The sequence below is a fragment of the Papaver somniferum genome, chromosome 6, assembly GCF_003573695.1.
Source record: "Papaver somniferum cultivar HN1 chromosome 6, ASM357369v1, whole genome shotgun sequence".
NCBI lineage: Eukaryota > Viridiplantae > Streptophyta > Magnoliopsida > Ranunculales > Papaveraceae > Papaver > Papaver somniferum.
The window spans coordinates 129,768,985-129,784,358 of NC_039363.1; the positions used below are offsets into that span (position 1 = coordinate 129,768,985).

Below are 15,374 nucleotides of genomic sequence, written 5' to 3' on the forward strand. Positions count from 1 at the left end.
ACCAGATATCCAGATTATTCTAAATATCCTTAATTTCAAGAATAGACAAGGAGTTAATGGAGTGAAGAAACTCCATTTTCTTATTAAGCTCCTCAATATTCTGGAAAATATTTCCAACACAGTTTTATTCCATTTCGACAGAGTATACGAAAGATTTTTAAGACTTTTTTCGAATTTATAAGCATAGGAACCATTAATATTACAGTTCCAGTTTTTCGCAATAACATCTTTAAAGCCTTCATGGCTGAGCCAAGTTCTATTAATCTTAAAGGGTTTTTGAATTAAGTGTTTCATGGGTTTACAAGTTAACAGTATTGGCGTGTGATCAGACCCTATTCTAGGCAGATGGTTAACAATAGCATCAGGATACAAAGCAGACCAGCAAGAAGAAGAAAGCACTCTATCAATACGTTCTTTAATATATTCTGATGACCTTCCCTATTCTTGGACCAAGTAAAAGTTATTCATTGATATATAAGGTCCATTAAGCCTAAAGATTGAATATTCTCATGATTCAGTTTGTTAACATGAGCATTATTATTATTTCCACCTTGTTTGTCATTAATATGCAAAATAAAATTTAAATCACCAATTATGATCCAGGAAATACTAGAACTCATTTTATTAAAGTGCATAATTTTATCCCATTGCAGCTTTTTTCCTATATTATTCAGAGATCCATGCATGCAAATAACATTCCAGAGATTATTGAAGGAATCATTAATTTCAAAGAAACAGATGTCGAAAAATTCAGCAATGCATTTAACTTTGATATTGTTATGTCAGGCAATTAAAAGTCCACCAGAAAGGCCTACTCTAGGGACAACAAACCAATCATAGAACTTTAAGTTCCTAACAAGGATATTCATACTGTTTTTTGTGGCTTTTGTTTCAGCTAAGAACATGAAACCAGGGTTGTGCTTCTTAAGTAAGTATTTTAAGTGATTCTTAGTGAGGGATTTTCCAATCCCCTGCACATTCCATGGTAGTAATTTCATTTTTGTAAAATAGAATAAATTCAGATTTTGGGGATTAAAACTAAGGCAAATCACAGGAAGCAAACACTACACCAAATTTAGCGAATAGCAACAGTCACTGGCTGTGGCAAAGAGGGGTCGCAACAGTTTTCCTCTGTTACGACGATGTTGCAATTTTTCGCAACGCTTAAATTGTCGTTGCAAGTTTTTTGTCGCAACAGTTTGGAACTATTGCCACGTATAGAAGTCGCAACTGTTTGAAACTGTTGCGAAATTCGGTGGACGCAACTGTTTTGAAACAGTTGCGAATTTTTTGTATGGTAAAAAAAAATATTGATTTTGACCGGTCAAAAATAGTGGTTTTGAACAGTAAAAAAATAGTAGTCTTGACCGGTCAAAACCAGGTCAAAATTATAGCTCCCTGTAACAAAAACAAGTTACTCTCATTCATTTAAAAATCAAATTAATCCAACAGATCAAGATACCTCTGTTCTAGAACCAAATTTAGCTAAGCAATGTACTTAACAAAACTGTTGAACAAAAGTGTAAAACTAGAAATGAAAAGGACTTCTTTTCCATAAGATATTTCTATGTTTTGCAAGTGCAGCAATGCAAGAAAATATGACACTTAACCCAAAAACTGAAGAGGAAAGAGTACACAACTTGAGGAATGAACTTCTTTCGTGCTTGATAATAATGCTGAGTGCACCAAAAGGAGTAGATTATTACAGGCAGCATCGGATGCAGCTGACAATCAAAGTCTAAGCCCTGCCTCCACACCATGCAAAACAAGTAGAATGAAAATAAATAATCAAGTCTCATAAATTAGACATTGAATCTGACTTTACAAGCTTATCCCCATCAAAAAGCTCACCAGCAGCAAGGTAAATCCAGGTATAGTCTTGAATCCCATTGCACGTGAGATAAGATCTACCTGCAAAACAAAATGCTTTTAGAATGCTATTATCAAAAGCAACCAGACAATGCCAATAAAAGAGGAGGACAACATTGGCTCGATATTATAGGATGTCATTATCAAAAAAGATGAACCGATGAGACAATCCCATAGGAAACGAACCGACAAAAACAAATGAAATTTTATTCTAAAGACACTTCTGCTCTAACATTACTTACGAAAAGTTACTTGTTCAGAGGTCCATAACAGCATCCCTTAAGAGTTCTATGCACAAACTTTAAATTCCACTTGCAAGAATTTTAAACAAAATGAATTCAAAATAATGATATCAACAACACTCAAACAATGGAAAGACTCACATTAATCGAAGCAAACGAGCTTCTAGATCCAGCGAGGGGCCACTTCCAACCTGAAAGACAATTTCAAACAAGCAAAATGATTAACCACCCGACGATGAACTGATCTAGAGTTCAAAAAGAATACAAGACATATAACACTGTAAGAGTACCTGACATGAGAAAAGTGGAAATCAACTATAGGGAGCGAACTTCTCTAGTGCTTGACAGTATGGAAAGATAGCCTGGAGGAACAGATAGAAGTTGGGAGTATTAAACAAAGAAGAATAATGGACTAGTTATATACCAGTATAAAAAAAGATCTGCTTACTTTTGCAGGGTACGCATAGAAATTTTTATTAATGCTGGAAGCTCATTTTAAAAACCTTCAAGAAGCATCCACAAATCCACTAAAAATATTAGTTTAATACTTTAATTGGAGATAATTTTATACTTGTACTAACTGTTAATGGAATAACCAAAAGTCTGAGACAGGTAACAGGAAGCCCAAAACTACGACATTGATTACCTCCTAATGTCATTGTAAAGAGATCGTTTCAGAACGCGTTATGAAGGACTGCAAAAAGCACACATACATGTAGAATAATATAATACACAATCTAAGGAATTTAAACTCAAGTGGCTTTTCATATATAGACACGGTTACATGAATGAAAAACTGCAACTTTACAATGGGTGCTATAAGGCCACCAAAGAGGATAAACCAAATACGTTGATGTAACCGTAACTTCGACTGAAAAGAGCCATTAACAAAAACTATATACAACTAGGTATAAACCAAATGAATTAGACAGTATGAACTAAATGAATTAAACCACAAGAGCACAACAATTTAGCAAAACCATGACCCTTCAATAACATTACCTAGAGAACAACTTCCACAGCATCATAATTGAAAGCAAACCAACCACCACTTTTTTGAACAGCTGTTATAACCTGGGCCACAAAAACAGGGCAAATTAGAGATTCATAAGGTTCCAAACAGCAAAATATTGGATGTCAATCACCAAAGATGAGTTTATTAAGAGCAGAAACAAGTGGCATTTTAAAGAAGATAGTGGAAGTTCAATATCTTTTCTGAAGCAGGAACAAATGGCATTTTTATATCATGCTGGTGTTCAAACCAATTCTCTTCCTTCTGCGAAACAGATATGATTACTGAACACTGAGATCTGAAAACATTCTATGTAAATAGGAAGAAACTATATGAGCATGACAGTACTTACTTGAAATGAAGCAATCAAAGTAAAAAGTAACCACAACACCAAATGAATAGGCTTAAGTAATAATGGTACCTCTCTTGCACCAGAATGTGAAATGTTCTCAGACCCAGCAAGATCAACAAGGTTAAGCATTCCACATTTGATTAATAACCTACCAAACAAGTAGCCTATCAACTTTATAAATTGGTGATCCTCCAACCTGAATCTGCACTGGTGGTAATCAGAATCCTATTGTTCAGGCACAAAACCTATTGGCCGACCAAAATACAAGATATTTGAAAAATTAGACTCTCCATCCTTTTCAAAACTTAACTATTAAAAGAGTATACAATTATAAAGAAAAGGTTTCAAACTAAGTTGAAATATTAATCAACAAGGCAACACTAAAGAAATCAAGGTATTCATTCCTACCATAGCCCTTTCATAAGAATAAAAGGATTAGATTTCCCACAACTTCCTATCTTAACATAACGTTACCTATATTGTAAATACAGGTATATATATTTAAGTTTGAGGATCATGAATTGAACTTCTTTTGTTTACCACCACCATATTTAGCTGGCTTTGAAGATTTTGGGAGCTAGGGTTTTCTACTCTTTGGTGCCTGTATAAAAAAAGAATACACACAATCAGTAAAACAAAATATAGAAAACAAACAAACTGAAAAGATGAGCAGGTGCACAATACCAACCTTTGAATTACCATGATGAAGTCTTGTACTCTGAAAACCTAATCCTTAAGAAGAATTCTGGCTAGAGGAGAAAAAAAGTAGAAATCAAAACCCTAATTAGAAATCAATACAGAGTAGCGACTAAATATTTATTGTAATTTGAGTCGGCTTACCATTGATTAAGAAATTAACTTGCACATTTAAACATCTGATTGAGGTGGCGCATCATCTCTACCATTATCATAGGTTTGATGAAGACGACTCCTCGAGAGATTGAAAAACTTATCCAACCTGCAATAAAGAGCATACACTAAATCAAATCAATCAACGAAATTAAAGTAGGGATTGTAAGAAATATTAGGGTTTTTACTTGAGAAAGATCAGATATACAGATTCAACAATCTTTTCGTATAGAGAGAATGAAAGAGAAGAGATCGGTGGTGGTGGTGGTGGTGGGACGTAGAGCTAGGTTTTGCTGGAGAAAGAAAGAAGAAGAAATGGAAGAGTGAATGAGAAAGTGATTTCTTTCGATAATAACAAGTTATCCGAGTCAGTTTTGATCTGAATGGCTGAATAATCAACTAGTCCGAGTCAGCTGAAAAGTGTAGGCAATCACACTCATTTTTCACACGCGTACAAGTGGGTTTAGTTGTGAATCGCAACAGGAACAAACTGTTGCGAGTTTGTTCAACTGTTGCGAATTTTCTGCAACTAAAATTAGCAACGGAAAATTCGCAACAGCTTATAAGCTGTTGTTAATCCCCATATTTGGTGTAGTGAAAACAAAGGTGAAAACTAATCCAAATTCGAATTTAAAACTAAAGTTCAGGGTAGCATTCAAATCAGGTTTACTTAACTTAAAAATAAAAAAAATGAGAGATGTAAAAAGATTTTTAGTTTCGAAAGGAACCTGATTAGCATGTGGAAACTGGGTCTCTGCTTCCACAGAAGAAGCAACAGCAGCTTGGGAATTTCCTTGCCTAAAAACGTTAGAGTCTTCATCCACCATAATTATTGCTCTATTAGATGATTCCCCTATTTCCAAATGCTGCATTGATTTATCCCTTAAAACCTCCTCTGCAAAACCATTCAGAGCCATAGATATTTCTCTTGAATAATTGTCCATATCCATATTGTCAGAAACCATATCTTCACCTCTTTTCCTCTTATTAGCTCTCTGCTCATTCCAATTCAACTCAGATGAAAAAATATCCTGAACAACACCTTGATGATTAGAATTGCTCACTACTTCTTCCTCTCTTTCATCATCTAGACCTGCATTCCCTTGCATATCTCTAGCATTTTCAGCACCTCCAGCTTCATCAATTAACTCATTCTCTCCATTTTCCTCTCTAGGTATTTCAATTGCATTAGCTTGTTGGTCTTGACCCCCATTATTATCAACTCCCTCCCCTTCTTGTCCTCCATTATTCACATGATCATCAAAAAGGTCAACACCTTGAAGATTTAGAACTGAAACAACTATCCAAGCCATATTGTCCCACAATAATTCTCATAATGATTAAAAACATGGCAGCTTCTACAAGTAGCAGATGGGAAACCCAGATAGAAGATTGCAACCCTGACTCTTTCACCATCTTCTAGAGTGATCTGAACTCTTCTAACTAGAGGTAAGTTAACATCAAATCAAATGTGAGGATGGGAATGGGACAAACCAAATGTGCCTAAACGAGAGGATGCAAGGATCACGGCCCAGTAATCCAATTATCACAGTAGATTATCATTACATAAAGTTTCGATAAATTATAAGGAGTAGGTCTATTGACAAAAAATTATCATCAGTCAGTGGTTGAATATCAAACCGACAAACAATTTGAAATACGATCATTTTCTCTGAGTGTACTTTTTTTTTTGAAGCATGTATTTTATTGATAGAAGATTAGGTTACAATTTGACGTGGGTATGTGGTACCCACAGAGTCATGGAAAATAACTTGACTAATACAAACCGGGATTGCCTGGTCCCAAATTTTGGTTGAAAGATTTCCCATTTGACTTCCGTCAGCCGCATGATTGGCCAAGCCATCCGCTGCTTGATTTCCTTCTCTGTAGTTGTGTTGGATAGCAGCTTGCGGAATCTGCTGTATTCTAGTCTTTATTTCTTCAATCATCCCTAAAATATGCCAAGGAGGATCAGTAGATGATGTGAAAAAGAGCATAAGGTTTATGAGTCCGTCTCGAAGAGAACTTTCGGCCATTGCCTTTCTATTGTTGTTCTTGATGCAAAAAGCAGAGCCCAAGTTTCTGCAGTTAAGGCTATTGTAATTCCCAGAGGTTGGGCTAAAGCCGTAGTTGTTCGCGTTTCAGAGTCTCTACAAATGAAACCGACACCTATGAAACCTGGATGCCCCATCCATGTTAATCTTAATCCAATCCAAGTGTGGTGTGGACCATCCTACAAAAATTGTGGAAATCCTTTTGGCATTTCTTGAGTAATTAAGAACCCGTGAATCTCCCGGTAATACTGGAGGTAAGGATTCTATTGCCACGAAATATTCTTTCTGTTGTTTTTTCTCCCACGCTAGTATTTATTATGATGTTTTTTTGCTTTTGGCAGTAAATTAAGGTCCATAATAGAAAGCAAACAGAAGAGATGACACATATTGGAGCTGATTGTTGTAGAATTTGTAAAATGGTTGTTTGCGATGTTAAAGGACATGTGGGGTTATAGTTGGAATTTGGTAAGGTTGACAGGTGAGTGAATAAGGTGTTCCAAGCTACAGTCGCCGTTGGGCAGTAGATTAGCAGGTGATTCACTGATTCCTGAGTAACGTTGTATCTGGACCAAGTGTTGGAATCGGTCAGATGGATGTGATGTAGGAGAGAGAAGGTTGGTATACCCTAATTGATTGCTTTTCACAAGAAAAGTTGAAATTTTGGTGGGCACGGTAAGGTCCACAAGAATTTTGTAGGTGGGAGAGGGTTTTGAGTAGGTTGACCCTGGGTTAGACATTTGTATCCTGATAAAGTAGTGTATTTTCCAGATTTTGAATGGGGCCAGATTATCTTGTCTTGGCGGCTATCTTGGGTAGGTGGATTTTTATTATTTTTTAAAGCTGTATGATTGGGTAGGGTGCTTAATTTTTCCTGGTTCCAGTTATGAGATATCGGATCAATGATATCAACCACTTTTCGGATAGGGTAACATTGAGCTGGGTCTAGGTTTGTGGAGTGTGGAATCCAGTTGGATTCTATTGGTGTTGATAACCCATTTCCAATACAGTGAAAAATCAATTGTTTCATGGTAGGGAAGAGTGATGCTAATTGTCTCCATTGAGGGCTGGAGGAAGATGGTATGGTATCAATGGCATGTAGAATTGGTTGCTGGTTGAGATATTTTTCACTGCATAAACTTCCACAAATGGAGTTAGGTTGTTCATGTAAATTCCAGATTCTTTTCATAAGAAGTGTTTTGTTATGATCATTGCTTTTCCTTATGCCTAACCCTTCTTAAAATATTGGTTTTGTTACTTTATCCCAACCAATAGGATGAAGCTTTTTAACTGACGAATCATGTCCCCAGAAAAAGTTCCTTGTGATACGATCTATTTTTTTGTGGACATTGGTGGGTAGATTTTTTGTTTGCATGAGGTGGTTTGAGGTGAGGGTTAGGGAGGTTTTAATGCGGACAATTCTTCCAGCTGGAGTCAAACATTTTGTCATCCACCCCTTAGCTTTTCGATCTAATCTTTGTAGGAGCGGTGCAAAGGTGTGATTAGATAATCTTCTTTGTTTGAATTGAACTCCAAGATAAATTGGGGTTTTTGATGGGACGACATATCGAAAAATTGCTGCAGATTAATTATTTCAACTGGATCCAATCTCGGGTGATGAATAATTAATGATTTTGAAGTATTAATTACCTGTCCTACCGAAGTGTCGTAAGAGTGAAACAGGTTCTTGAGGTGGAGATTACTCTGAGCAGAAGCTTTATATATGATTAGAAGATCATCAGCATACATTAAATGAATAATGGGTGGCGCTTTTCTTGAAATGTTAAGTCCTCGAACTAATTTTAAAATTTGAAGGTTTCCCAGATTGGTAGACAGGATTTCCGCAAAAATTATGAATATATAGGAAGATACTGGATCTCCTTGTCTAATACCTCTAGTTGGGTTGATATATCCATGAGGTGTGTCATTTATGTTGATTGAGTATGTAACACTGGTGACACATAGCATGGTGTAATCTACAAAGATTGTTGGAAATCCAAGTTTGGTAAAGGAAGCTTTGATAAATCCCCAATCTAAGTTGTCATAAGTTTTCTGGGTATCCAGCTTTAGAGCTATTTTCGGGTCTTTGGTGAGGCTTGAAGTTTTTATATGGTGAAATAGCTCTCCAGCAATTGCTATGTTATCATGAATTGATCTTTGTGGTACAAAGGCACTTTGAAAAGGACTTATCAGAAAAGGGAGTATTGGTCTAATTCGATTAACTAGGATTTTTGCAATGATTTTATAAGTGACATTACAGAGTCCTATGGGTCTGAATTGAGAAGTCTTTGATGGGTGGTCAACTTTGGGTATTAGTGTCAGGTTTGTGTGATTCATGAGTGGATGTATATTAAGATCATTGAAAAAACTGCGAACCATGGCAATCAATTGGGGATGAGTTGTTTCCCTTTTTTTTTGAAAAACTTACTTGTATATCCATCTGGACCAGGAGCATTCTCAGAGTTTATGGAGAATAAAACTTGGTTGATTTCTGCTGGAGTTACCTCTTTAGTAAGAAGGTCCATTTGTCTGGGGCTTAATCTGGGATTGATATCTTTGAAAAGATCTTCATTTATGATTGTAGGTTGTGTTGTGTATTGTTGGGAGAAATGATCAAGAATGAGTTGAAACACATCTTCCTTCTGATTGATCCAGTTGTTCTGTGGGTCTTAAAGTTGTTGTATATTATTGCATGCTCGGTGGATGGTTGCTTTAGTGTGGAAGAAGGTTGTGTTGAGATCACCTAATTGTATCCATTGGATTTTGGATCTTTGTTGCCAGTAAGTTGCATGACATTGTAGCCTTTCTATGTGATATCTTCTTAGTTGTTGTTCCTGACCCATCCATAATTCCAGGTTGTTACCCGATTGGGTAGCACACTGATGTTGATCATGTTTTATCTTTACCGTCGATTTTTTGATCATAGTTGGAAGATGGCCAAAAGTGTTTTTGTTCCATTCTATGAGGGTTTGTCCGGTTGTTATGAGCTTTAATTGAAGGTCCAGGGTAGGTTCCAAATCTTGTTGTTGTACCCAAGCCAAATCAACCACCTGTTTGAGTTGCGGATGTGAGAGCCATAAATGTTCAAATTTGTAATTTTTTGTTCCTTGCCAATCTATTTCTCTTTCTTATAATAGAATTGGAGCATGGTCTGATGCTATTCTTGGAAGATGAGTAACTGCCGAATGTGGATTTGCAGTACGCCAATGTTGGGTTGCCATCGCTCTATCTAATCTTTATAGAATGTTGTCTTGCCTCATCTGGTTGTTCGTCCAAGTATAGGTCGCCCATGAATCCTAAATCCATGAAACCCATATGGTCCATCATTGTGAGGAGAGGTTGAGACTGAGCATATGTTACTTGTATTCCTCCTTTTTTTTCTGATTGATCCAGAACGTCATTGAAATCTCCTAACAAAATCCATGGAATAGCCGGGTTGATGTTGTTGAAGATTGACGGAAAGTTTTGTCAAAAGTTTCGCCTGTGGCGGCCCATACTTGTGCAAATCCAGGGTTGTTCAGGGGGTTGAGGCATTACCAATGTGTGAATGTAGTTTTGTGAATGAAGTAATATTTGAATACTTAGGTTATCCTCCCACATTAAACAAATGCCTCCCCTTCTTCCAATTTTAAGGACATAAAAGTGATTATGAAACTGTAATGAATGTGCTAGGCCCTGCATATGATTATGATTTTCTAAAGTTTCAGAAAGGAACAGAATGCTTGGCTTGTGAAGAGAGACTAATCCACGTAGGTGTTGTATAGGTATTGGGTGGTTTATTCCCTGGAAATTCCAAGTTAGGATAGTCATTATGAGTAAAGGAATATAACAACCGGAAAAGAGGAGGGAGTGAGAGGATGGTGTAGTATATTGGTGTTTATGTTGGTAAAACTTAATTGCGTTTTGCTGATTATAATATGTGACCGTGTGCGCAAGAAGGTTGAGGCCCGGTTTTGATGATTTGAGTTAGAATGGAAAGTGTGTGAGAATGAACATCGTAAGTTGTATTATGGGTAAACAATTGGAGATTAGGTTGAAAGATTCAAGAAGATAGTTGTTGTTGTGTTATGATTAAAGTTAAACAGGTTCTTGTGAGATTTTGGGAATAAGGTACTGAAAAATTTTGAGGTAGATTTAGCAATTTTGGATAATGCTGAAAAGTATATTTAGGTATTTGTTGAGATGTAAATCGGATCCGATCAGATTCGCAGGTAAGAACAGGCAGAGTAGATATTAGAGTTAGCAGACATGTATCATATAAAGGTATAAGATTTCCAAACTTATATCTAATTTAGTAGAAACAGACAACCAGATGTAGCAGTTAGTATAGTTTAGGACCAATTAGAAATCAAACGTAAACGAATGACTGCAAGTAAGTAATATTGAGATCAAATATCAGTTCAGATTAACACAAGCTAATACATAATAACATTACAAACTATCACATATGAGACATGATTGAGATTAAGATTTATTTAATATAACAATTCTGAAAAGCAAAGACTATGAAACAACCTGTTTACAGATGTTAGGACTTTAACAAACATACAACTATTTAACAAAAAGAGATATGTAGAAAAATAAAACTTGGTGCATCTTGAAAAGCTTAAAAATATTATTAAATACTAATACAGTGAATCTACCAGGAAAGCATGAACTGAGATACAAAGATAGGCAATAGAAGTAATAAACATGCACAAGAGAGTTAAAAGCACAACAGAAATAAGTACCAAAGATACAGAGACAATCATTAATATTAAAACAACAACTTATGATACTAATATAACTAAGAAACTGATAAAATCACTAATATCTTCTAGAAGATTTGTACAGACACAAGAGATTAAAACGCACTTGGAGTATCAGCAAACAAGTGGGAGCAACTAAGGCTCAAGAGAGTTAATACTAGATACTATATATTCCTAGTTAACAGAAAATAAAGCAGATTTGTACAGACACAAAGGAGAATATCACACACACAGATCAATAGCAAAAAAGATGGATAAGACCACCAGCTCAAGACACTTAAGACTATATATACTAGGATAAGCAAAATGTATCATACTCTTATAATAATGCTAGATCAGAGGAAGAACGAAACCAAGGTAATAAGTAGAGGTGGTATCCACCGGCCCTTGGTATAAGTCACTTGGTAAACTGGATATGGCAGTTCCATAACTGGAACTATATATGGTATTACTGTCTTTCACTAGCAGGTGATGCATAAGATGCAAGATGCATGGGAATTCCTTTTGCAGATATACTTTAATCAGATGTGATATCGCAGGTGGTTGGGGATGTAAGATCTGGTTGATCAATACAGAAAGATTTGAACTTCTTGTTTGGTTGAAAGTGACCATTCCATTGTTCAAGTTCAAAAGAGGATACTTTTCTAGAGTTATCAGCACCCGGCGACAATCCAATTTCTGCGCTAATAGGGTAAGCTTGCTGCTCCGGGTTTTGTCTTTTAAGTGCTGGATTTGTATGAGATCTTGAATGTCCTTTAAAACCTTCTTTAAATTCTTGGAAGAGCCCATTTTATTTATTTATCTACAAAAACCCAATAAATACCAAAATAAGCACCAACATTATATATTTTCGGTAGGAAATATGTAAGAATTAATCGTCATCACACCCCCAAACTTATATTTTCCTAGTCCTCGAGCAAATTTATTCTAGAAAATAAAAAGTCACTAGGTGGCCCTAGTGACCGAGTTATAGTCTCGGGAGGGTTTACCAGAGGTGTACCCACAAAACCTTTACTCCATACCCTAGCTATCTACGCAGAACCTTGAAAAGCACTAAAGAATCTCCTTGGTTGGCATACTCTCATTGACTACAGGAGGAAGTACCCTGATACGAAATTCCAATTGTTGTACACGAGTTTGCACTCAGCATACTAAATTTCATATATAAGTGACAAAGCTCTACTCAAATAGTTTTTGGACATAATAAACGGAGTCAACCAATCACATGGAAAGATTAAGAAGATGGATAAAGAGAAAAAATAAATGGTTTAAAGTGAAAGGTGTTTCCCATATATATCTGAAGGCCTCTGCCAAGATGAACCTATCCTAATGGACTGAGAAACCGGTCTGACTAATATCAACACAACTGGCATATACAAAGGGACCAGTGGTCGATAAACCTAACTCTAGGTCAACAGAACTGGCATATACAAGAGCACCAGTGGTCGACTTTATTGAATTTATTCAGGTTGGTCTGATGGTCTGGTATCATTTTTTTTTGGTATCTCAATCACTCTATTTCACCCTAGAAATGGTAACAACTTGAATCGTGTGCCCCACCAAATCACTTAAAAAAATAAAAACAGAAGGATTAGGATTCAACGAGATATGGCGCAACTACCATGTTTTTTTTTTAATTCTAACACATGAGCTTTGTGATTTTATGAATAGAATCTTTAGATGTTTCCATCTAATCAGATTGGTTCCTCAACTCCTACAACCAAGATGTTCCCATCCACTTAGATTGTTTAGTGCCAACCTTAATAAGCATAAATTCCTAGGCTCTGGAGTTTATTTATTGCAACTAAAAGTTTCTCCCATACCCCCAAACTTAAATCTAACATTGTCCTCAATTTTCTAAAGATAAAATTAAAAGCATGAACAAGGAGAAAATGTTACCACTTGAAGCAAAAGAGTTAAGGAAAGATATTACTGTGTTGCAAGAGCATGGGTTACCTCCCAAGAAGTGCTAAGTTTAAAGTCTTCAACCGGACTAAGAAAGGATTAATCACCTTATAGAATCATAAAGTAATAGCCGGAATAACTGCGGATCACCAAAACCAAATAGAGCTATCACAAGTAAAAGGAATCTGCACCATGCCAAGAAAGTTAACAAATAAAGAACACCCTTGTCTAGTTTCCTGTTTAAGACAACTACATATAGTTGTGGTTCAGGTTCAGGTTCTATAACTGGGTCTAGATAGCATATTTTCCTGGGTTGCATTTCCTCAAAAGTTAGATCTGAATGTTCAGGTTCTAGAGTCTGGAAAAACTCAAATAAAAACTTAGAAGCACATAATAATAACCTAAATAATTGCGGATCCTTAAAGTCAATCAAATTTGACTTGCACAACTGACCACAAAGAGAGTGGTGGTCTTCCTTAAACAAATATGTCGACCCTAATCTCCTAAAGTAATTAGGTTTAGTGTCGAAACTTAATATCTGACACATTTGAATTTCATAAGTTTCCACAATTGAAGAAAAAGTTTTCGATGGGAAAACAAAGTCAATAAAGGTATCATAACCTGGGTTAACTACATCAACCAGAGGATGGGTTCAGGAAAACGTGTATGAATATAATCTTGTAAAATGGTTGAGGCACATATGTCAAGTCCTAAGTGAGGGACCTTTCTAAGAGTTAAAGCACATGGAGAATGAAAATCACCCCCGAAACTTAGAGTTTTCAGTGTCTCAAGAAAGACTAGTCACAACTTCCCTAATTTCTAGGTCATCAGCTTCCTGAAAATGGTCAATTGATTCTTCTAAGTCGGGTTCATCCTCACTCATCTCTACGAGTTCATTTTTTTTTCTAAGTCTAATGTTTCTAAATCGCTAGACTCTAAAACAATATTCTCAGAATAAACTCTTCCTCAAAACTATCATCGGCTTCGTAAAAAGGAAATACTACATCGTCTAAAACGGGGGTATTTCTAGTCAAATCCTCGTCCTTTTGAATAGGTAAATAATTATTAAAATTATTTGGATTCGAACTGGAAATAATATTATCATTGTAAAGCTCAATTGGAGTAATAAATTCCTGATCAATATGCCTATATGTAACCGATTCTTCATCAACACTATCCTCATCATAATCACCATTATAATAACATGAAAATGGCTGAACCTCATCTAAACAATTAGTGTTACCAATTCTAACCTCGTCATCTTGATTATGTGAATAACTATCTTCATTTTCAAAGGTACTATTGGAAACACTATATTGGAAATTAAGATTATTTCGAGCAGTTATATTCTGGGCCTCTAACAAATATTTTGAGTCGACTCACATGAATTCCTGATTTAATCTAGGAAATAAAGTTCACTCGTTGCATTGCTTTCGTCCATAACTAAGTTATTCATTTCTGCTAACTTACGTATCGACTCAGCTAACTTACGTGTTGACTCTAGTAGAGAGGAAATTTGCTCGTATGACCGGTTGGCGTGTGGATATTAATTGGGATCACCATGGTATGGACCATAACCTTCAAAAGATTGGCGTTCCCAACCACTATTCACACTATGGTCAAAGTAATGTCCATTTTGAAAATCAGTCATATATTCGTTGTATTGGCTATTGTAATACCAGTTCGACATTCTCAACCAATGTAGTCAATATCGGCCGTATCGGCCGATATATCGGGGATATTTCGGATATCGGCCCAAAACGATACGATAAGAAGGATATCGGGGATACGATATTCGTCCGATAATATCGGCCGTATCGGTCGATACGAAATTTTCCTACATTTCCTGATATGAGACGGTATTGGTCGTTTTCTATAAAGTTTAAGGGTAATTTTGGCGAAGAAAGTCTTCCGGGTGGTAGTAGAGGTGCATGTAGCTCTCGAAGCAAGTATACTAAAATTACTCTTTTGTTTTTTTGATAAAATTGATGTTATCTATTATATCTTATCCGAAAATGTGTGGAGAAATGTTTAATATAAAATTATAGTCTCTAAATCTAGAACCGATATTTCAACGATAATATCCCCGATATAAAATCGTACCAGTGTATCGGTCCCGGCCGAGATGAACCGATATCCGATATTAACTACATTGTTCTCAACACAAAATAAACCCACTGACAGGGGATTCGCGGATGTTCAAAATAACTTACCTCCCGTTCCAGACGGGGGATGAACCGTTGAAGTCGACTCGGGCCACGACTCCGATGTCGTGTACGAACCCGAGGGGCCGAGACAGTATCGTAACTGTCGTCGCACTAGTTTTATTTAAATTAACCTTTCTTT

At 36.1% G+C, this 15,374-nt stretch overlaps 1 long non-coding RNA gene across 5 annotated transcripts; it reads right to left on the bottom strand.

Moving 5' to 3' along the window:
- Positions 1 to 1,401: 1,401 nt before the first annotated feature.
- On the bottom strand, positions 1,402 to 4,635 carry LOC113286176. 5 transcript variants are annotated; one of them, XR_003329153.1, is made up of 11 exons: positions 4,513 to 4,635; positions 4,316 to 4,433; positions 4,164 to 4,224; positions 3,545 to 4,076; positions 3,114 to 3,387; positions 2,758 to 2,805; positions 2,560 to 2,614; positions 2,402 to 2,473; positions 2,253 to 2,302; positions 1,852 to 1,911; positions 1,402 to 1,745 (listed from the first exon to the last, which is right to left on the bottom strand). It is a non-coding gene; the product is annotated as an uncharacterized LOC113286176 (long non-coding RNA). The 5 variants fall into 5 exon arrangements; XR_003329155.1 differs by having other exon boundaries at positions 3,114 to 4,076; positions 4,164 to 4,220; XR_003329152.1 differs by having other exon boundaries at positions 3,114 to 4,076.
- Positions 4,636 to 15,374: the final 10,739 nt, after the last annotated feature.